General features: G+C 35.9%; 1 long non-coding RNA gene across 1 annotated transcript in view; it reads right to left on the reverse strand.

Moving 5' to 3' along the window:
* Positions 1 to 222: 222 nt before the first annotated feature.
* Positions 223 to 24,859, reverse strand: part of LOC131421934 (uncharacterized) — a 30,355-nt gene continuing 5,718 nt past the window's right edge. Inside the window, exon 5 of the long non-coding RNA XR_009223983.1 lies at positions 223 to 296. This is a non-coding gene — a long non-coding RNA (uncharacterized LOC131421934). The remainder of the gene's footprint in view (positions 297 to 24,859) is intronic.

Consider the following 24,859-nt stretch of genomic DNA (forward strand, 5'->3'; position numbering starts at 1 on the left):
GTGTGGGGCGGAGCCTGACATTCCACATTTCCAACAGGCTCTGAGGTGACGCTGCTGCTGCTGGTTGCGGAGTACAAGGTTATATACCACTGTGGACTTTACAGAGGGTGAGAATGAGATCCTTGGTAATGAACACAATGGATATTAAACCATATACGTATGTGCACAACGAAATTATAAATTTTTCTTCTCTCTCTCATGCTTACCTCGCTGAACGGCACTTACATTTCTCAGTCTTGAAATAAAACGCACGTGTGCAGCAAAAACACAGCTAGAGTTCCTCTCTATGATAACTCCTGGTGGATACAAAGGCAAGGGAAAAAACCTCAATTATATCATTCATAATGGAAGGGTCATATTTACAAAGATTTTTTTTGAAATGAAAAGGCAAAGATTTTAACCTTGACATTTAAAAGAGTGATAACTGTTATTTCCTTTCCTTTCTTGTCGCAACACAAGTATACAGTCATCGTTTATATTCGTTCTGTTTGGCCCAACAACAAAATAAAGTATTAACAAAATCCTGTTTCTGTGATGTGTATTCTTCTCTTGTGTAACTAAATATTCATATCTGTTTCTAATACAACTGCTTAAAGCTAAACGGTTTAATCAGTAAGAATGTTGTACCATTAGTAAGCTGATATGGTCTAACTCTTACCAATTCTGGAAATATTTGCTAAGCTTCTATTATCATTTCTCTTGCTATAAGGTAATTCCCTTGATTTGCTTGAGGAGAATTCAGGGAAAAAATAATAGAATTTCAATATGGTAAAATAATACTCTAAATTCTAAAACCCAGCATCCAGGCAAAAGCTTACTAGAGATTATATGGTCCAACTCAGTTTTGTTTTTCAGATTTTTTTTAAACTGAGATCCATGGTAAAAAAATATTTACAACACAACCAACTACCACACACGCACTCAAAATACTCTTGAAAAAAATGCATTCATGAAACAATACTTACTCCTACTACATGCAATGCACTCTGATAATTCTATTTTTTCTCTTACTTTTTTTTATAATTCTGGTTATGATCAACTAAGTTGATTTCATGACCCACTAACGGGTCATTCAAAACTTCTGAGTCTGAAAATAATGCAGCCTTGAATAACTTCTGGGAGCTGAGGCTGGTTCTCTGGAAGTTTATGGGTGCAAGAGATATTCAAGAATTGAGGCCATGTCATGATTGTCATAGACCAAAAGGCAAGGTCAGAGAGCCAGTACAAGGGCATTTCAGTGGCATTTAGTAGTTAGGAACCATATCTCCACCAATATACCCAAAATAAATGTTTTCTCCCCTTTCTTCTCTGGAGGATAATGTAAAAAATCACCTTTCACATTTAGGTAGAATAATGGAGTTTAAGTGAATTACCCAATTACTATTAGGAGGTAATAAGCAAGCCAGTTAAGAATGAATATGTCTCAGAACTGATGAACACAAAGAAATGTGCAAGTAGCAATTTAGCAGTTTTTAAATAAATTCTAAAGTAGTAAGCTGCTTTGATCTGGGAGTTACACCAGTGAACCAAAAGGACATTATTCTAACGTAAACTGGAACCTTTGAGGATTTGTAAATCAAAGAAAAGCATGGAAATAAAATGAGATTTTGGTTTGTGTTGATCCATTTCATGTGGGAAAGGCCAGATTGTACCTTTCAGAAGTTGAAGCAGCACAGAATCATCAGAGACTAAGAGTGTAGGCATTTTTGTTTCAATTTCATAGAAGGAACAGAGCAATCAGGTATGTGAGAGAAGAAACTAAAGCAAATAAAGCCAGAGAACCTAAATGAAGTACATTGAAACCATATATCTTTGCTTGGCTGGTTGCTAGATCTTTTCTTTCCAATAAAACATTAACAAATAAACAAACAAAGAGAAAGCAAATCCCAGTTGGTAGCAAGATAGACAAACAGGTCAGAGGGGAGTAACGCTCGCTTTAGTGAGTCTCAGAGTAGTTCTGCCTGAAGAAGGATTGGGTAACCTTTTATATATCCTTCCTGTACAGTTATTCTCAGATCCCATATGGGAAGTACAAAAATAGTGAAGAAAATCTCCCTGGTTCAGAGTTGGGTACCAGGCGGGGGCTTGAGAAATACTTTTGAGTAGAAGAAAGTTAGCTGAATATTTTTAAAACAGTAATATTTTAGAGTTATGATTAGGGATCAAATTCTTTATATATTTTATCTCTAAATGTTTCTAAGGAAAATGTTTATTCTGACAATTCACTAATAGTTATTAGTATATTTAGTGTATATGTGTCACAATAAAGATATATTTAATAGACTAGAAGGTCATATCACAATATTCCTCCTCAAAGAAAGACCTTTTTATAACTCTCTCAAGGGCCTCTGGCTCTTATGAAACATCAGGTTTTTTGCTCAGCTGAAATTATTCTGACAGCTTTGACATTACATTATCATCACAAGATCATGGTATACTTAAAGATAAATGAGAATTCATGGGGAATTAAAAATAAAAAGAACTAATACAAGTTTCCAAAATACCAGAATCGAATATTAAAGGTTACTCTGATAAAAACTTGATATTTTCTGGTTCAATTAATCATCACTTTATATGCTTTAATGTGGCTAAACAAACAATCCATTCTGTTCCCTCAACATCCCTCTACTCCCACCTCACACAAGAACATACACATTTCATCTTAGAGATTTGTTTAAAAGAAATGATGATATTTTAGCATCCTATGATCCAGAATGATTTCTCTTTATGGATTAGTTCTGATTCGAACTGATTTTCTCTGCAATTCAGTCTCTCTCACTACCATCAAGAAGGAGGAATATTGCCCAGGAGAATCTTTATAGTTCTATGGTAGATTTTTCTAAGTAGGTTGTACGCCTTTTGCTGTGATATGGTCTATTAGTAAGATATTATGCTATCATACAATTTACTAAATTGCAAAGATTGGTTGTTCTTATTTCCTATGCAAATCTGATCCTACAAAATACACACACACGCATGCACGCGTATCAAGTCGGATCCCTTACAGAATAACAAAGTAATTTAATTACTTTGAGGATTTGTTTCAAGAAAGTTTACTATGCCAAAAATGTGAAAAGTCCAAAGTGAAAAGTGAAATTTGTACCTGAGTTTTAAATGGCAATTCTTATGTGTTTATTTGTTTGTGTAATTATCCATTTATTTTAAGATCACCAGTTGGAATTGGAGTTTGGAAGACTGTGCATTTAGAGGAGAGATGAAACAGATGCAATACACTGTTAAGATCAAACAGCCCCATTAATTCATTCGGAGAGTCAAAATCCAGCTGAGCCTCAGAGCCCTGTCTGCATAATAAGAAAGGTTGACTAAAACATAAGGATTAAACAGATGAGCTGTCTCCTGTGGAGGCGTGGGAGGGAAGCCCCACTGAGACACTTGTAAAGACACTTTGGAAGCGCACACCTGCTCCTCCACAGTCAAACCTACAGGAGACCAGCCTGGCCAAAGACGCTCCACTAATGTAGTAAATTGCTAGTGTTAAGAGAAAGGAATATATGTCTGATGGATGTCTTTTTATTTGTTAAGATGTTTTCAGTCCATGAAAATGACAAATTAATGTCATCTCCATTTTTCCAAGGTGAATTACCAACTGCTTGTTTTTCGTAATTGATAAAAAATAGTGCAAATTTTCCTATGTCAGGAAACAATATTAGGAAGATATCTCTCTCGTGATCAAATTTTTTTTTCAAGAATAGTGCTTTTCTTGAGACAATCTTGAATAACATTGGTAAATATATGCTAGTTCCATTCTCAGGCAATTATCATTTTTAGTAGCATGAAGTATATCCCAATTTTTATGAACACAGTGCCGGTTATATTCATAGCTATGCTAAATTATATAATTTGGTTCTATATGGCAAGAATACAGCACAGGAATTAAACACACTTAAGGTGCTGTGCCTGTTACAAATGTTACATTTATTCTAAAGCCCTCACCACAGTGTTATAGTGTAGCTACTGATAAGAAATTATTCTGAACACAAAAATAATTTTCTTTTAAGAAAGCTAAGCAAGCTGGGCTTTTAGCAACACAGACCTACTGGGAAAAAAATTGTATGGATTTATATATCACATTAGATTTCAAACAAAATTTTAAAACTCTACCTTTGGTATGAATTAACTTTCTCAAGCACTGCATGTAGGGTGATTTAAATATGCAATTAATACACCCGAATAAATGGTAAGCATTAGCTTTTGTTTTATTCACCAAAATAAGCAATCCAATTTGAAGTGAGAGCAACAGAGTCTCTCAGGTGTAGAACAAGTTACAAAATTCCAAGAAGTGGCTTCATGGGGTTGAGGTGCAGTGTTTGACCTGCTCCCTCCTAGTAGTCTAATTACAGTATCACTCACTCACTTAACCAACCAATACATTTTTACAGTGTTGATTATGTGTAAGAGATACACTGTGAGGGATACAGAGAAGAAGTACACGTGAACCATAAGCAACAACACTAAACCGTAAATGTGAAACGTGTGATGTAGATAAACGCTGTAGAAGTGGACCACTGTGGGGTGAAGAAATAAAAGTCTTCATTTAAGAGGTGGGATTTATTTAAGACATGAGGGATCAGGTAAAGATAGAGGTAGAGAGGAGGGAATTGGTTTTCCAGGGGAAAGTACAGAGATAGAAGAACCTAGAAACCAATTTGAGAGAGAGCACGTCATTCCATTTGACTAGAGAATAGAGACTTATGTGTGAGGTTAAAAAGGTAAGAAAAGTAATTATTAGGAGTCTTCACTAGCACATAAACTGCTCTTCCCCCAGTCTTTCTCAAGATGCAGTCTGGAGGATCACCCAGCATTCATATCGAAAACTCAGATGATCCGACCCACTCCAGACATTGTGACTCAGAATCTTCGGGGATGAGAACCGAGAAACTGGATTTCTGAACAAATTCATGTTATGATGTTATTTTTAATCTCTTAGAGGCAACAGGGAACCTTTAAAGTATTTGAGGAGAAGTGAACTGAAGAATCTGTTAGAAGAACTTTGGGAAGGAGGAGGATTGGGAGACAAGCACAAACTCGGGGCAAGAAGTCCAAATCAGAATTTCTTACTTTAACCTAGGTGTGTGGGAATAATAATCACCTTTGCTTCAAATAAACATTAATATTTTCATTTCTCTTAAAAGTGGAAGCCCTTAATCCAAAATTCCATCAAAAATTCCTACATATCAATATTCTAATGTTTTTAAGAATGACTTTGAAGTACAACTTATTTCCGTAAGACATTACTATTACCTTAAAAAAAAAATGACCTTTTTGAAGTACACTATTCTATGTCTGATAACTCTACTTTAAGTATCCATTTTCAGAAGTTCTCATTCAATTCTAACTCTTCAGATAAGTAAACATTGGTTTGGTTAATCCTTAGAGAAATTAGCAAATCATCCATAAATACTATCAGATTGGTCAAAAATTAAGAGAACAAATAGTATTTAGTGCTGGTGAAGGTATTGGGAAAAGAGGACTATTAATATCTATTTGTGAGAATTTAAATTGATACAAGGGGCAATTGGCAATATGTAACAAAATTTTAAATGTCCATACTCTTTAACAACAACAACAAAATACTTCTAGTAGTCTAGCTTAGAAAACTCACTACAAAAGTGCATGATAGATAAATCGCACGCATATGTGCACACGTGTGCACACGCACGCACACACAGATGCTCATATAATTATTAATCTACAGAAAAAAGTGGGGACAATTTATAAGAACATTAATAAAGGAATAGTTATATCAATGGACATACATATTATAAAAAACTATAGCTATAAATTCTGAAAATCTATGTGGAATAACATTTAAGATAAAGAATTTAAAAACAAATTGCAGAAAAATATGTATAGAATAATCCAACTTTTAATGAAAAAATCAATGTGTATTCATACGTGTATTTATGTATATGTTTCTTTGCTTATAGAAAAAGTTCAGCTAACAGTGACAAGATTGGAGAATGGAACAAGAAGTGAAGGGTAGGGCTTTTGCTTTTTAATTTCCACATGTCTGTATCACTTAGATTTTCTTCACAATGAGCAAAAACTCTTCTGTAACTTACAAAATAAACTTAAAATTTTAACTTTGAAGTAGCTAAAAAAAATGTATATAGTATTTGCAAAATCTATTAAATGCTTGCCAAGGACTCGAAATAACTTCTGAAAATCGCAGCACTTTTGAAGATGGTGCAGAGGGGGAACTGGCTTCCTTTCATTTTGATTAGTTAACTCTCAAAATTTAATGGAATTGCAGCCTTTAGAAATCATTCAAAAGAGTTACCCATGTACACACTGACTTCTACTTTACAAAAACCTTTCCGTTTTAATTAATCTATCAATCTGTCCCCCTGATTGAGGAAAGTTTATAATTAGATTTTTAAAGAGTCTGAAATAAATACATACATGTGATATTAGAGTTTATAGGCTAGATGATGTAATTATGCTATTTGATCATTCATTAGATACTTTTCATAAGACCACCGTCACTCATTCTCGAATTTAATACCTTAGGTACTTGGTTCTCACAAAATATCGTAACTTATAATATATGGGAATGCTGAAAATGAACACTTATTTTACAGTTAAGTTTAATAGCAATTTGTTCTCAAAATGACATTCAACAGATGCTATTTAAATCACTAACATTATTTTACGTAAAAGATGAGGTTTTTTTCCTACACCAACATAGCAATTTTTAAAAAATTAACATAAAACTAACTTATGTATTTTTTTAAAGTCCAGAAGTTCCTTTTAACTCTTAAAACATTATATAAAAATATATAACTTCATCATGAAATTCTCTATAGTTAGGTAGATTTATGTACTTCCCATGTTTCATTTTTCAGCATTTGGTTTTAATCTGCATTCTTGCTTCATTTCAATTTTAAGAAATATGAGAGGAAAAGTAAAATACCAAGCAGTTTTGGTGTAAATTAATCCCATTTTTGTATATTTAAATAGCACCAATAGAACACACGCATCCTTTGCTGGCTATATATGTTACAACGAAAGGACCAGCTTTACCAAGCCTATTCAGATAGGAAATAATAAGGAGAAAACTACTTACTTCAGAGTTTCATAGAGTTTGATAGCAATTAGTAAGTCCTACAGCTGTTATTTTATTTAAATTACTTTTAAAGTCATGTTTTACAAACTGAGAGAGTACTTCAGTGAACACAAAGTTCTTGAGCGAAACTATTCTTTCCAGAAATGTAAAATCGGTAAGTTCAACAAAATAAAAAAATAATATAAAAGATTTTCTCTAGATATATGATCAAAGGAAATAGTCAACTATTGTTGGAATAGTTTCTGCATCATTTAGGCATAAATATGTTAAAATTGGAGATTTCATCTCTCCACTGTATGGATCAACAACCTCAGACTTTTAGAAACTCTTTAAATCCAAAGTTACAGTCAGGTTAATACAGAGAACATCTAGGAAGAACCAAAAATAATTTACCAACAAGGAGCTTATAGAAGAGACAAAGAATATGCTTGTGAGACAATCAGAAAATATTTTTTCAATAATAGAGTGTTACTATGTGTGGTACAATCTTATAACAAAGGGCGGGCAACAAAATATCCATATAATTTCTCTGGTGTTTCCCAAATCCTCAGGTATAACCCTTTTTCCTCATAACTATAACAAACACGTAAACACATATTTCAGAACATGCATAAATATTCCTCATTTTCATCAATAGTTTTTTATTCTCCCTCCCCCCACTCTGGGATTTATCACTCTATAGCCATTAAGAATTGCAAAAATTAGAGGTAAAAACAGTAAAGCTCCATGGCACATATTAGCTCAACAAATATTTTTTGCTATGATATTTTTATTTCTTTCTGCTATCACGAAAACTTGTTTATTCATTCAATAAATACTATTGAGCTTCTCCTGTGTGCTAGATACTTTGTTGGGTACAATGCTAGGTGATGGGGATAGAAGGTGAACCAATTGATAAGATGAACCCTAAACCGACATGAAGTGGTGTTATCGTTTTATGTATTTTTTTGGTGAGGAAGATTGGCCCTGAGCTAACAACTATGCCAATCTTCCTCTATTTTATATGTGGGACACCACCACAGCATCGCTTGATGACAGGTGCATAGGTCCGCACCCAGGATCCAAACCTGTGAAGCCCAGGCCACCAAAGTGGAGCACGCAAACTTAACTGCTATGCCACTGGGCTGGCCCCTGGTGTCTTTGTTTTAAAAGTTTTTTTCAGAGACAGTAATTCTACAATCTCCTTTAGTAATGTTTTTCAGGTCCACCATAGCTTATTTCAACACGTTAAAATACTCTTTGTTTCTTATTTTTTTTTGCTCTCAAAAAAACATAGTATGTACCCTTTACATAAGTTAAGCTTTTGATATGTGTGCACGGCTTTTGGTTGTTTGTTTTTAAATACCTTTTAGATTATGAGGTAAAAGCTACTGGGCAGCAAGGCAGAATAATAAAAACATATTAATATTTGTTCCAGTTTAGGTCTAATTGTAAGAAGCTTAGAATGAGAAGAAATTCAGTTCAATTTTAAATGCAGGCTACATTAATCATATTGGGAACAAAGACTGCTCCCCATAGACTTCTTAATATTTCAGATTTAATTGACATCGATTGTGATTTACTTTTGTCCTGAGTTAATTGAAAAACGTCTTTCAATACAATTACTATCGCACAGCATGCCCAGGTATGCTGGGGGTTAATGTCATAGCTTTAGGTTTGAAAACAATTACTATTAACTTTTTAAAAGGTTTCACAAAACCAGTACCTCCAAAGTATTGAAATTGGTCTTAATTCTTTGCAGTGTTTGTGCAGCTGCAGAACTTTTCATTTTTTTCTCAAAATATTTCTACTGTATCAGCAACAGATGAATTCATTAACTTCATTATTAATCCAAATGATTTTTTCATTTTTGTAAGCTCCAAGGTTGTCTCACTAAGATGAGTTCTCTCTCTGTGTTCCATAAAATGTAATCAATCTCTATTATCGTCATGAAAAAGGTATTTGTCACTTTGCCGAGAAAAAAAAAATCAATATATCTTCCGAGGCTGAACAGGCATTTAATGCAACGAATTGAAGACTGTTAGAGAAATTCAGCTTGCCAGGAGTTTAGGACAAGCTAATCGAAATTTAGAAAATTCACACAAGGTTGGTGGATAAAATATATAGATATGCCACAGAAATTAATATTTGGGCATTAGAATAACCTGTCATCTCCAATCCTGATAACAAAATGGATTTAGACAGGCAAATCTCCTAGGGGTCACCATTTTAAAACACAAAAGTGAAATCCATACACAAAGAAAACATTTCTGGAACATGGCTGATAAATAAGAAAGGCTCCATTCTCTTTTCCTATAAAATTTACCAGGTAGAGAGATGCTTTTATTATTTTTTTTATTTTTATTTTTCCCCCCCAAAGCCCCAGTAGATAGCTGCATGTCATAGCTGCACATCCTTCTAGTTGCTGTATGTGGGACGCGGCCTCAGCATGGCGGGAGAAGCGGTGCGTCTGTGCGCGGCCGGGATCCGAACCCGGGCCGCCAGCAACGGAGCGTGTGCACTTAACCGCTAAGCCACAGGGCCGGCCCGAGAGACGCTTTTAGAATTGCAAAACTGTAAGAAACTTTAAAGGTCAGAAACCTATAGGGATATTGTCATTGGAATTATGTTGGCTCAGAGCTTTTTTGGGCTATAAATTATTGCGGTGATTAACTATAGAGCGAAAATGGTGTTACTGAGTTGGAAAACCCAAAGCACCTGTCAATCTCCCTCTCAGAGAGGACCTCGACCCTGTTCTTCCAGCTCCCACTGAGTTACCTTCAGCAGAGAGGCAGCTGGCGACCTCTTGCCCCTTGACAACCTCTTGTCTGCAGAATAACTCCTCTAAATAGAAAATTCTCTGTCTTCAGCCGAAATCTCCTTTTTAACAAATTGCCACACTTTGATTCTAGTCCTATATTTGGACCGACGTAAAGTCAGTCTGCTGTCTTTTCTTTGAATCAGCCACTTAGATGCTTGAGGTCAGCTCTCATTTCCTCTAGCCCTTTTCTTTTCTGGACATAACTGATCCCATTCCTTCACTCATTTCTCCTAGCACACCATTCACCACGCACTTGGTTTCAGAAAATTCACGGTGTTGTCTTCCTAAGACACTCCAATTTATCAATATCATTTTAATTTGTATCACCAAAAATAAACATAGGAAGACAGGTATGTTCAATAAGCATAGAATCCATTAGAGCCCTGATTTACTGTAGTTGGAAACTGCAATAATCAAAGTGAATTCCTTCTTTCTTTCTCTCTCACAGCAGCTTTATTGGATATGTTTTGGGTTGAGTTTACAATCAGTTAGAACAGAAGCTCTATGAAGGCAGGAATTCATGTCTGTTTTGTTTACTGCTCCATCCTTAGCACTGAGCACACAGTATGTACTCAATAAATATATGTGAATGAATGTCGGAATAAAGTAATCATGTAAAGCTGTTAGACCTTTGCTTATTTGCACAGCTGACAAACCAGGCTCCTTCCATTCTATACTTATAAAACTGATTTTTAAAAATCTAAATACAGGGCTTTGACATATGTGTGGTGAAGGATTGTAACTAGTCTTTGGGTGGTGAACATTATGTAATCTACATAGAAATTGAAATATAATGATGTACACGTGAAATTTATATAATGTTATAAACCAGTGTTACCACAATAAAAAAATAGATAAATAAGTAAATAGGGCTTTATATCTGCTGAATATTGTCTTGATTTAGATCAAATGTTTGCAATAGCTAAAACTATATCCAAATGCATATACAGACATGTGCTGCGTGACATTGCTTTGGTCAATGAAGGACCACATATACAATGGTGGTCCCATAAGATTAGAACCATGTAGCTTAGGTGTGTAGTAGGTGATACCATCTAGGGTTGTGTAAGTACACTGTATGATGTTTTCTGGGCAAAAGCGCCTAATGACACATTTCTCAGAACATATCCCTGTCGTTAAGCAACACACGACTGTACATGAACAAAAGGTGACTGTAAAGCAATGACTCTGGTTAGCCTATGAGACTTAATGGATTCAAACTCGTTTTACCATTCTCACACTTCACAGTTTTCAACTACAAAGTAAACATTTCTCTATAGGTTAATTCATTCCACTTTTAATCCTTCTGTAATTAGTTATTTCATTTGCTCTTCAAAGTGACACTCATCATTTCCTACACAAGACAACTGAGGCACAGCAAGAATAACTTGCCCTGCGTCACACCATAAGTCAATTCGAGGGTCAGGATTCAAATTCAGGTACCTAAGGACCAAATCCTATATAGTAGTCTCCCTTTATCGTAAGTCTTGAATTACGTGCCGTTCCGAATAGCTTGATGAAATCTCACACCATCCTTCTCCATCCCGCTCAGGATGCGAATCATCCCTTTGTCCACTTTATCTATGCTGTATACACTACTTGCCTGTTAGCCCATTGTTTAGGAAAAAACATAGTATATATAGGGTTCAGTAGTATCTGAGGTTTCAGGCATCCACTGGGGTTCTTGGAACATGTCCCCTGTGGATAAGGGGGGACTACTGTATGCTTTTCACTATTCCATGCTCTCCTTTTTAGATGAAAGATAATGTGAAAGGGAAAAATAATGGCAAAGAATTTCTAAAGACAGAGATTTGGAATAAATTGTATCTCCCTGAAAAAGAGAAGTACGATTTCCCGAAGAATTTATTGTAAGATCCCACTAGAAAATCATTCTCCTTAAGATATTTTCCTTTCTCTGCTCTACAGTCTCAAACAATTAGAGATCAAAATACTTAAAGAAATTTCAACTTTGAAATTTGTGTCAAATTTTGAATTTTCATTCCTATGACTGAAGAAGCTGGTAGAGGTAGAAAACAACACAAAATTTTAGAGAGGAGAAACGAGATCTCAATCATGAACTCCATGTGAATAAACTGTGTTTGCACGATGACAAATCAGCTACTAAATTCCACTTTAAAAAAATTGTGCATGAAAAAAAAATCAGCACATCTACTTGTTTGGTGGGAATAAGCCAAAATAGGCTAGTGTTAAATCCAGTTTTTAAAAATTTTGACAATTTGGGTGGGTGTCACATAGAGTAAATATGCATGACAAATGTTTGTATCACCTACTGGATTTCCAGAAGTAATTCCCTATGTGATAAAAGATCACAGCAACTTTGATCCATGAATGCAAGCAACTGCCAATTTAGTGAAAATATTTTCCTCAAATAGGCTAACATTCTACTGAGACAAATTGGATAATCACTTGTTTGAATAATGGCATTATGACCACACAATGTACCAACCTTTTTAACTACCTTGAAAATTCAATTTCTTATTAAATAAAAGCACATGATGGTTCATCTTCATTTGCAGCAAATCTGTGGATGCTCAATTCATTTTATGACTTGCTCAATTACAAAGTAAATAAGTGACTCATCGGAATCACTTATTAGACGGCAACAATAAAAACCAAAGATCTTATTTTCTCTATGGGCTTAATATGCCCCTTTCTGGTCGTCATGAATAGGACTTTTTACTGCCTCCATCTATTGTTGGCACTCTCAGAAAATGTTTCTCATAGAAGTTTAACTGTACTTTCACCAAAATTACAAAGTTTCTTCACTTCTGAGGTCATCAAACAAATCAAAAGTTAATTAAATGTATTTCTTTGTATCTAACATGGCAGATCACTACATCTTAGGAGAATGTTATACTAAGGCTTCTGTAAATATGTTTCCTCCATTATAAATCTGAGTGTACATGTGCTTATGTTAATTGATCTATTCTCTAATTAACTTACTCAACAAACCTTCATTGACCACGCACTATGTGTCAAACACTGTGCTAAATCATGGTGATTTGAAGAAATAAGGCACAATCTTTCTTCAGATAGGTACAGTCTAGCGGGTAAGACATGAACACGCACTTAAATTTCAACACAGTGGGGTAAAAATAGCATTACAGAGAATTGTTTAAGTTCACAGACGTCACTAATACCCAGAAAGATGACTATCACACAGTAGGCACTCAATAGCTATTTGCTTACTGGATAAACAAGTGAACGACACAGTTGCACTGGGAACAAAGAGGAGAGGCACCTACATCAAGCTAGGGCACTTGTGCTGGGGACCGGAGTGAGGGATAAGGAGGAGATGATTGACTTTACTTATATTTGTTTCCAGAATATTCTGACCTCCTTAGGGGTGGAGGGGGGGTGAGAGAGGAAGGGAAGTGAAAGACAGTAGAACCATTTTAATTGTCCATCTAAGAGGATTTTATTATAAGATGATTTCTCTTACATGGCAGGCTCTCAGTCTGAATCTTGGAGGAAACCACAGTCATTTTTATGCTGATTACCTTGAAGCCCTAAGATATAAACTGATGTATTTGGATTTAAGTGGTTGAGAGCAGAGCCAGGCCTGCAAGTTCAATATATAGTCCACAATGTCACATCCCAGAGAATGTATTAATGAAAAAGCTTTCTATACTTGAAGGCAGGCTTCAACCAATTTCTGTGACAGTAAATTGAAGGTTTGACTCAAGACACCAACAGAATAAATGAACTCCAGGATCAGCTATACACTTACACTGGAATGTTTATAAATAAATTTATAATCATCCCTTCTCAAAAGTCTGTCTTCGTTATCCCTTACTAACTAGAATGCAAGTGAGAATTTAAGCAATTACAAAGATAGCTGTTGAGACAAAGTAATGATGGTCTCCTAGTTAAAATCCTATTCAAAGGATAAACTTTCTGAAAACTCACTTTACTACAAAAACTCAACAAAATTAATCCCAGGAGTCTAAGTTTCCTCCAACTATGCCACCTGACACAACGATGAGTCTAGTAAAGAAGAGAAGCTGATTACTGTCTAAATATTTGTCTTCTTTTAAAGGTGACTTAGAATAAATTAAGTCTTTCTGCCTCAACCTCCAAGATTGTAGTAAAAAACAAAGGCAATGTTATAAGTCTTGATTATTTAGTCTCTGCCACCATATATCACCACATTACTACCTTCAGAATTTTATATTTTGCCCTGTTGTCCTTCTGTCATACTCCTGGATCAATTTCTAATTCTAGATAATTTAATTAATAGATCTTCTCTATTCCTGCTCCAAAGCTATTCAATGATGCTGAAAAAACTTACACCACTGGGCAGATTGATGCCATTACAAAGGGATGACTTCAGAAACCCCTTCCCTTGAACCTCCTCAGCTCCCTGTCCTCGTCCTCAAGGCAGCTGTTACAAACCTTGACTACTCTTCTTCTCTTGTCAACTCTGAGCTGACTACCTTGCTTCCTACTTCCTAAAAAATAAAAGAGTTCAAGAGGTGGAAATCTCTTCATTTTACCAGTTGACAATTGTCTTTAGCTTCTTTTCTCCTCTCTTGGAGGAGAGAGGAATACATTTTTCTTTCCAAGGTTTCTCTTCTAGGTGGATTGTACCCTCTTTCTCCTCCCCCAGGAGGTAATGTGTTTCTCTTCTGTTTCTCTCTTTCATTACAAACTCTCTCAGTTCTCCCATTTTCTCAGCATCCTTCCTTTGATCCTACTACCGCTTGTAGGTACCATTCTATTCTCCTCCTTTCCTTCAACATCAAATGTGTAGAAAATGTAGGCTGCCTACTATCGCTGACTCTTAACTTTCTCAAGTCATATTCATTATTCCATCCATTATAATATGTTTTATATTCACACTAATTCACTCTTTCTGAGATGACCATAACTTCCTCATTTCCAACCAAAGGCTGATGCTTAGTCTTTATACTTCTTGGCAGCTTAGTGAAATTTGGCACCAATAGGATTCCCTTCTCCTCAAAATCTATTTTTGTCTTTATTTCTGTGGTGTCACTCTTCTCTAAGTCTCTCTTGCTTCATTCTGTCCCCTACGACAGGCTCTTCCATTCTACTCATCCTTTAAATGTGAGTTAGTTTGCCACATTTCTGTCTGCGGTACTTTTCCATGCTTTCCTCCATTCTCCTGGATGAGGGGATGAGGGGAAAGGTGTTCTACTGTTACATAAATACTACCTCTTCTATTCAACACTCACCTGTCTCAAAAGGTACAAGTGAGAATGAAACAGTCACAACTCTTTTGAGTTCCATGCCAACATTACTAATCTCTGGAGATCTCTACTAGAATTCCTTTCATGTATTTCAAACTTAATATTTATCTCTCTCCTCATCCCCAGTAAATTATCCTACTTCCAGTGTTAATCATAATGGCATTATCATCCAGGACAGTCTTCTAAACTAGAATGCTTGGTGCCATCCTTAACTCTTCTCTCTCTCTGTCCCATCCCATTCAATTTGTCGCTAACATTTTTCATACTAACTCAGGAACATTTATTGAATGTAGCCTCTTTTCCTCATTCTCATCACTAAGCCTAAAATCAGCTCCTCATTATTTGGTGGGCCAGAAAATTATAAAATCTTCCTTATCTTTCTCCCCACTTGTTTCTCCTTATAGCCAGTATGTATATTTTTCCATGGTTGGCAGAGTTAGCCATCTTAAAAAAAACAATAACAACAAAGCATTTCAAATCACAAGTCTTTTTAAACAAAAATGCAATCATATACCTTGATTGGCTCTTTTCTACAAGATCAAAAATTCAGATTCCTTTCCTTTGCATTCAAAGCTCATCGCAATCTGGCCTCATCATATCTTGCTAATTCATTGTTTACCTCTCCTCCTTCACATGTACATATACGCAAAGCTTCACCATATTGAAATTCCCACCATAATTGTGGGGTACTTTTGCAGGTGTTATTTTCTTTGCCTAGAATGATTTTCCCCCTATGTCTTCATTCTGCATCCCTTAATAATTGGCTTGAATGTCTTCTTTTTAGGTGAAACCTTTCCCAGTTACCCCAAAGAATTACTGAAATGAACTAAATCTTCTCTAATTCCTTATGTGGAAATTTATCCATTTACCCCAACTTGACAGTGAAGTCCTTTAGGACAAATAATTCATCTTATTTATCTCTGTATAAGCCTAGCACAGTGGCTAGCCCAGAGCCTAGCACAGTGCCTAGGATAAAGGAAGCAGTCAGTAAATATCAAATTGATAAATATTTTTGATACTTACATGTTTTACATTAATCACTAAAATTTAACAATGGGAATTCAGAGAGGGAAAGAAACTCACCATTATTTTCATTTCAATATGTCTATCATGTTAAACACAAAGACCACTTTTACAAATTAGGTCAATAGGTCACAAAGAAAGATTCTTAAACATTTTATAAAGCTATATTTATGGTATAATTTTGGGCAATTAATAAGATACCTTGATAGCTAATACATTCCTGTCAATTATAATATAAAATCTTACGTGATCATGTATGTTTATATTTTTCAGTCTCCCTATATATTAAGAATACAATGTACTATTAAATGCACTTACAATAGCTATAATGGCTACTTTTGTGAAAATAAATGTTTTTTCAATAACAAAATGACTTCATATATATAGAAGTCAATAAATATTTTAAATGGTTCACACTTTCATGTATTGAGTTTATTGTGCATTTACCCTCTTGGTAACGTATAAGAAAATAAACTGCTTTTTAGTTAGCCAGATCTGATCATATTTTCTTTCCATTCTATCTGAAAATTTACAAATACAATTTTGAATTTTTTTTTGCAATAAGAATTTTATAAGTAGAAGTTTTCTTAAATTCATGTTAAACACTGTGTCATGGCAGTGATATCAAAACAAAAATCTAGCTCTGAAAATTTTCTTTGGATTACATTGAAAATTCAATTAAGATAAAAATAAAAGTGATCTTAGTAAAACAGGAGCCACCCATTATCAATATGCAAAAACAATGATGTACATTTTGTTAGTTAATGAATAAGAAGAATGACAGACTTAGTAATACACGGCATTGTCATCGTATATATTTATGGTTTTCATGAAAGAAACCATTTGCAATTCACAGTACAAAGCTTGAAGTATTCATTACTACAGAAGACAAGTGTTACTCTCAGTTAGTTTTGACTGTAAACCTTTTCAGTCTTTGTTTTCATATCCAAGCATCTGCTATACTACAGTAGAGAAATCTAAACACAGCCCTATGCAGCTGTCAATTTTTGTTTAAACTTTTGTCAAAACCAAATTCTTTGCAAGCAGTCATTCATTTGAGAAGATTTGCATTCATCACTGATTACCTAGGCATTCTTAACTCAGAACTGTTTCTATGCGCACTTGTGATTTCGTAAGCATAATAATAGGAGTTAAGTATTAATATTTTTCTAATTGCTTTGTGAATACCTTACGGGAAATCATTACATTGATTTTGCCTTAGACACCTCTACATAATTTGCACACATCTGACAACTAAATTTCACCTATTTCAAAGTATAAATCCCAGAGAGAAAATGAGAACCTAGTATTTTCCAATTAAAATCTTTCGTAAGCCATCAACAGCCAAGTGAAAGAAAAGTGAACATAACATGAAGATTAAAATGAGAGGCTCTCCAACAGGGATGACCAAGGTTTCCAGGAAGGTAATCCTTCTTATATTACTTCCTTTACCATTTCCTTCTCTAATCATAGAGAGTTACTTCCTTTACCATTTCCTTCTCTAATCATAGAGAGTAAGTCCAAGAGTCACTTTCCATGTTTCCAAAGGGTAGAACTCAGTATAGCAATAAGTGAAAAGAAATCACTCATTTTCCCTATCCTCATATCCTGGATACCAAACAAATTGAAGTCTGAAATCATATGTATTAGGATATCCAAGATATGGTGAAAAAAAATATGTGACCCCTTTTAACAAATGTAATTTTTTCTAAGAACTTTTTTCTTCATGTGTCTAAAAATAAACACAATACTCAGAGTCCTCTTTTATTGGTAATACAAAAGCCAAAGATAAAAGCTGAGGTTTTATGATATTACACCCATTACACATGCAGGTTATTGTGCTAATAATACTTTTAGGGCAATATTTTAATGTTATGATGGAAATGCTAACATAAAATAAGAAGTATATTTTAGGAAACATAGTCATTAAAGTTTGGATTAAACCTAGTCATTAAAGTGTGTGTTTGTGAATTCTTAATCAGGTATTTACATCTACTTTCAGTTGGCTTGAGATTTAATATAGTTGAGTAAGACAGAGCCATAATAATAAAGGATTAACAAGATCCACATTTCTTGCTTAGCTTAAGAAAATTTCTGCAAGTCCATTAAAAGTAACTACAAGCTCTGCAATTGCATATTTGTGGTTTTAAAGAACTCTAAGAGCTGATAGCCAATAAAATGGGTTCAGAAGGCTCAAATTTGCATGGAAGAAAGCACAAGCTGGCTTGTAGTAAGATGCAGAGAATAAAGAGTAGAATGGAAAGAAGGAATTAGCGGGGATGAGTGAACAGGAAGACAAAGCAAGAGAAAGTAGGCTAAGACTTTGAGTTTGATGTATGTGATGAGAGCTGCCTGAAGTTCTTGAGCAAGGGAGTGACATATTCAATATAGAAGTCAGCAAATACAACTCTGAGAGCTGCAACGGGTTTTACAGAAGGAAAAAAACATAAAAGAGTAAGCAAAATGTCTTAGGAGTCTAGTTACAAGGAACATAAAGACTGTCATTTACATCATTCAGTATTCTAGCCTAGTATTCTGTCTTTGTGCACCAAAGAATATGGCTCACTTATATAACATTGACATTAATTTCATATGATTAGGGGTGTATTTACTCTCTATTATTCATCTGAATCTGATGTCACGGTGCATAGATGGGAATTCACAGCTCTTTTGCGTGTGTGTGTGTGTGTATGAGAGCGGTGTTTCACACTGACACCCACAGTGTGGTTGAATATTTCAACTAGTCACTAACTAGCTTCACATAAACATCTGAATTTCCAGCTTTAAAATAAGAAGATCTTTAAAAATTTAGAAGTTAAAATTAGAAGACCTGGCATTGTTATATGTATATTCTCACTTAACAACACATTGTCTTGATTTGGGGCAGAACATGCCTTCTCCAGTTTGCCACAGTCCCTACAATTCTATATCATTGCTCTGCTTGAGCCCCCTTCACGATTAATGTGAGCCACCTGGCTCATTTGAGTTCACAATCTTGGATCTAGATCTTCCAAAAAGAATTTGTATTTTGACATAATTTTCCCCAAATGGTTTCCCTTGCTATGTAAAGTACTAATAAACAAAACCTATCTTCATGTATGCTTTATTGCTTACAAAGAACTTTCATACTTCATACAATTCATACAGTCACCCTATGAGTTAGGCAAGGTATATATCATTTCCACCATTTTACAAGTGAGACAAAAGAAGTTGTGACAGACCAAGAGACACACCTGAGCTGACACCTGGTAAGTGTCCGAGTTGGCCCTAAGTCTTAGGTCTTTTGTCTCCTGGCAATTGGTCTTCCCATTCCTCAGAGCTCCCAGAGCTATACCCCAATTTTTGTATTCTGGGATTTGGTCAATAAGGTCTACCTTATTATGCCATCCTAGCTCTCACATTTGCTCCACATTTCTTCCCACTCCATCTTATCCCTGGACTCCAAACTCTGCCCAATATCAGCCTCTATTCACTCCTGGCTGGCTTCAACTGATCCTTCAGTTCCCAACTGAAACCTTGCTTCCTGAGGAAACTTTCTCAGACATACCCCAAGATTTGGCTAGATCTCCTCGCTGGTTACACCCGTTGTACCCTCTACTTACTCTGTTGCCACATGCTTAACACTAAATGGATATCTATCTCCCTGTCTGGGCCATTGGTGCTACGAGTGGATCTCATTCACTGCAGTGCCTCCAATCCCTAGAAGAACTTTGCTTGCAGGATGCCAAGCTTTTGGGTTTTTTTTTAAAAATGGTGTTTTAATTGTATTAGTTGATCTTAATAAGTGAACAGTGACTGACATTTATTGAGCACTTACTATCAACGTCTTCAGATGTTCAGTTGTCTTTTTTCATATTAGAGCTGCAGGATTCTGGATGGGGATAGAGTATGCGTCCAAAAATAGGACACTGGAATTTACTCTTGCCACTTTCTTGACATCTACAGGGATGTGCTACTTTCACACTTTAGCTGACATTTACTGCCTTTTTGGCACTTCTTATCAATGACCCTTAAATTTTGTGTGGCCCCAAACAATGTCTAATTTGCAGCCAAGATTGTGGGGCAGCCTATTTGGCTCACGTGGGCAATTTTTCCTGTTGTTCAACATTATTTCTTTTTGTTTGTTGGCCTTGTCTAGTTTTCCAGTTAGCAGGGCATGGTTACAGCCTATATTCTTTAAAGTGCTTATTTATTTTTATATAATCACCACACATTTCCCTGGAATTCTAACAAAAGGGTGTTTTAAAATATTCTCTAATCTCCCTATGGATTACTTACTCATTTTCATGTTTTAAAACAAAAGCCTGCATTTTCTTAAGGTTCCCACAGCTAAAACTGTATAAGAGTAAGCTTATTTTTTAAATTAAATGCTATGCTAGGTATGCCTTGTCTTGTAGATCCTTGAGGGCAAGACTTAAGTCCTATTTAATGATTGGGAGCTCATTAACTTCTGATGGATTTCATCGTAGGAAAAGAAAGAAAGAAAACTCATCAGCAGATGCTGAGTTTTTGAAACAAGAAGGAAGCTGCTGGTCATCAGTATGGCAAAGACAGTCAGTAGGGAGATACTGAAAACATAAATAAAACTTGTCTTTTAATCACTCTAACTTTTAGCTGTTGTCCAGACACAAGGAATGTGATGTGGAGAAGCAGAGAAATAATATGAACTATTCCATAAAAGCAGTCGTTCCATTGGGAAACTGAATCAGAGTCCCAAGAAAACAGGTCATGAATGAGAAGAGCCCAAGGAAAGTCACATTGAACAAAACTATTAATATAAGTATTTACCGTTACTAAATTTAAAACTCTTTCTTATTTTTCCAGACCTAGGCTGCATGTCACCTATTCTGTGAAGCTCTGCCTGGCTCCACAGCCTGAGTTTGTCACTTTCTCTACATTCATAGGCCAATCAGTCCCTTTATTTATTATAGCAAGTGCTACAATGCTCTAAATCTATCTCTGCATCCCTTTGCCTCTACAATCGGGCTGAAAACTCCTTAAAGGTAAAATCAAATTGTCACAATTGCTTCTCCAAGATGTAGCAATCTCCCACAAGACCAGGCACATTGTGGGTACCCCATAAATGAATAATCAATGTATGAATGATTACATTAAATTTGAACAACAGATTAGGTACCAAGGCAGAGCACTGCTTAAGAACGAGAATAGAGCTTCATATGAATTTCAGGGTACTAATGTCGCCAATGTAACGGTCAGCAAATGGCTCCATTATAAGGACAAATGAGGACCCTCTGTACTTTCTGCCATTATTTTTACTTCCACTGAATGCAGAGAAAGTTCTACATTAACATAACTGTAACACTTGTAACAAAATAATTGGTCCAAACAGATCCTCTAATCTAGTGCCTCTTCCTTGAAGTTAAAGCCCAATTAAAATGAACCATAACTGACACTAATGCCGTGTAAATGCAGTATTTCAAACAGCAGTGGTATGCCTGGAGGGCTGGGCCAGGAACCAGGCAAAAACTAAGTTTTGCCTTAGAATTCGGAATACGATGTTGCTAAATAAACATCAAAAATAGCGACTCTGACATTTTCTGTTTAGTAAGACTTTTTCTCTCATCTCTTTCCTGCAGACACTTCTACAGACGGATGCGGAGACAGGCACCTGCTACAGACCCTGTTCTGTCCTGGGAAACATGTGTTCGCGATTTTTCATGGCCATTCTATTTTAAGATTTGTTTCAGGAATGCTGAAAAAGGGACCGCCACTAAGCTAACTTGCTCTGCCCGGCAAGAAGCAGGTGACAAGCATTTCTCTAGTCACTGTGAGAACTCACCAGAAATGTTCGCTTTGCTGGTTTTGGCTTCACATATCTTTTAATTTCTTTAACCTACTTGGATACAGCAGGAGAGAATATTAATTAATCAACACAGCAATGAGCCTGTCCTCTGGAGAGAGCACGATATAACTGCGATATAGTGGTATCTCTATTATATCACATAAGCTAATTTACAGCGGTTTACATTTCTCCGTTATATAGGTTACGAGAGGACAGGCCTTCAAATAATAGATGTATTCCATACAAAATTAATTTAACTCCACTGGGAATATTGTTAAGATACTCTACTTAACTTTGGTTAGATAAAAAACATGAAAAATAGGGGCCATGACTTTTAATTTTTAACTGTGTTTTAGTATATTTCCAACCTGGGTATTATTCAAGATCTTGTTTTAAATACTGAAATTAAATCTATGGCTAGTAAACAGAAGGGGCTCATATTGATGGGCTAGATCCACTAACTGTTTCTCAAAGGATCCAGATCATTCTGTAGAGAATCTGTATGTGGCGTGGTCAGGCTGAGATGCCCCCAGGGCACTCAGAAGTTTGCACTGAGGCCTCGAGGCATAACATTTGGCTATAAGACTTCTATTAACGAGTAAGGAAACTGCCTTATCCTCTGTCCTCTTCATATCCCAAAGGCCTAGAGCAGCACTCCTCAATGCATTGTCTGCACTTCTGGGCTTGTTAGCATCGCTCCACAAGAGACAAGCTAGAAATTGTGAGCGAATGTTTAGAAGCGCCTATAGCAACGTGACAGAGTAATTTTATGTTTGTCAAACCCAATAATAAAGAATTGAGTTTGTGTTTCGTATGTATTTTTTAATTTTATTTTTCCAGTAATTCAATTTTATTCTATCTTATAAAAGGATCAATCCCCAGCAGACTGTAAATTAAGAGTGGGGGGGAGATCCTTTTTGAGAATTAGGGGACTCAGAATGACGGTGCAGCCAAGTGTGCAGGGCCAGGTCAACCTGGATGGGATTCCAGCTCTTCCAAATAGGGCCATGGGGACAAGTTACTTAAACTCTGTGTCCCGACTGCCTCATCTGCAAAATGCACATAAAGCTATCTACATCTTGGGATCCTCGGGAAAATGCCAAAGCACTGGCTTTGCAGTCAGAGAGCCCTTAGTTTCCTCAACTGTAAAATGCACATAATAATATCAGTGTTCACTAGGTTGTTGTAAGGATTAGATAATTTGAGCAGAGTTTGTAGCTGAGTGCCTGTCCAGTGTCTAGCAAAAAGCCAGAGTTAGCAGTTACTGTTATTGAAAGTGTCTTGCACATAGTAGTTTCTCAATAAATATTAGCTTTTGTCTTTTCTCGTTTGTGTAAAACATCCTGAAAATGTTATGCCTCTTGGCCTCAGTCCAAACATCTGAGTTCCCTGGGGGCATCTCAGCCTGACCATGCCACACTCAGATGTGCTACAGAATGATCCGGATCATTTGAGAAACAGTTAGTAGATCTAGTCCATCAACACGGGCCCCTTGTTTACCAGTGAAATTTCCTCTCTCATATTTTCATCTGAGAATATCCTCCTCTGGGTTGTCTCCGAATTAAATGATATAATGCTGGCAGGAGTCAACTGACAATGATATCATAAGAATTTACAGAATAGCTATTTCAGGTAATGAGGGAAAATGTCAGAGATAATTCCATCTCTTCTTTCACAAATTACTAAACAATGTGTCTCTTTATGCCCTCTCTTAAAAAAATATAGCTTTCAAGAGTAGTCATAACGGGTAAAAAGAAGATTAAAAAAGCTTCAACGCCACTTTTGAGTTTACAAAACACTTTGATTTGATTCTTACAACACCACGGCAGACTCTTAATTTCCACATCATTGATAAACTGAGGCGGAGAAATTAAATGGTTTTTCAAGCATATATTGCTGGTGAAGGCATACCTTGAACTTGAACCCAGTCCTTCAAACCCTCAGATCTATGCACAGAAAATACAGGCGAAGTAGAGTTACATAAAAAAGAATATTCCAGGAGAATGTCTCAGCAAAATAGTTTGAAGTGTGAAAAACTTTAAATCATGAATACAGGCTTTTTTGAAAGAAATACAATAGGCAACCAAGAATGAATATATGGTTGGGATATGGGTAGAAAAATAAATGGATGTGTATCCAAAAATAAAGATGAGTATTAGGAAAAAATGTTCAAAGGACTACAGCTTGTGGTCTAAGACATAACTAGATTCAAAACCCACAGACACAAATGAAAAAAAAAAAAGAGGAAAGGCTGACAGACATTCCTAAATGGCTCCAGGCTTAGAGAGAGAGGCAGCCTTTGAGGATGCCAGGCAACCCCCAGGAGAGCTCCAGCAGGTACCTTAGGCAGCAGAACTAATCTTACCTCTTAGCCCAGTTAACCATTCCCACTCTGGGGAGATCTCCAGAAGGCAAGAGAGAGGTCACACTGTCAAACAAATCTCTCCAGCTGTTGCCGATGCCCGCAATCTCATGAGCTCCGTATTTGATCTTTGATAAGAAGTCAGTGGCCTTTACAAGGGCAACGCCTCGAATGTATTCAGTCATCCAGAGCTTTGTGTGGATAAATTTCAGGTGTGTACTTGAAAGGAGGTTTTGCCGGTAAAGGCAAGAAGAGAGGCAGGGCGCTGAGAATTCAAAGGCAGTTAGGAGAGAATGCACCCTCTTAATAAAAGCTGGCAATCCTGAAGGCAGATACTGCCTTTTCACGATTTTGCCTAAGATTAACCATCATTCTTTGAATAATGCATCATATAGAAAAATTGTCTATATGGGGTATATGCGTGTCTGCACAGACGTGCAATAAGTAACAGTAATACTAAAGATCATTGCTAACATTTGTTGACCTCTTACCGTATGCCAAGCTCTGTGCTTTATACTCATTATTCCATTTAATCTTTACAGCAACCCAATGG

Source organism: Diceros bicornis, chromosome 25, assembly GCF_020826845.1.
Source record: "Diceros bicornis minor isolate mBicDic1 chromosome 25, mDicBic1.mat.cur, whole genome shotgun sequence".
Classification (NCBI taxonomy): Eukaryota; Metazoa; Chordata; class Mammalia; order Perissodactyla; family Rhinocerotidae; genus Diceros; species Diceros bicornis.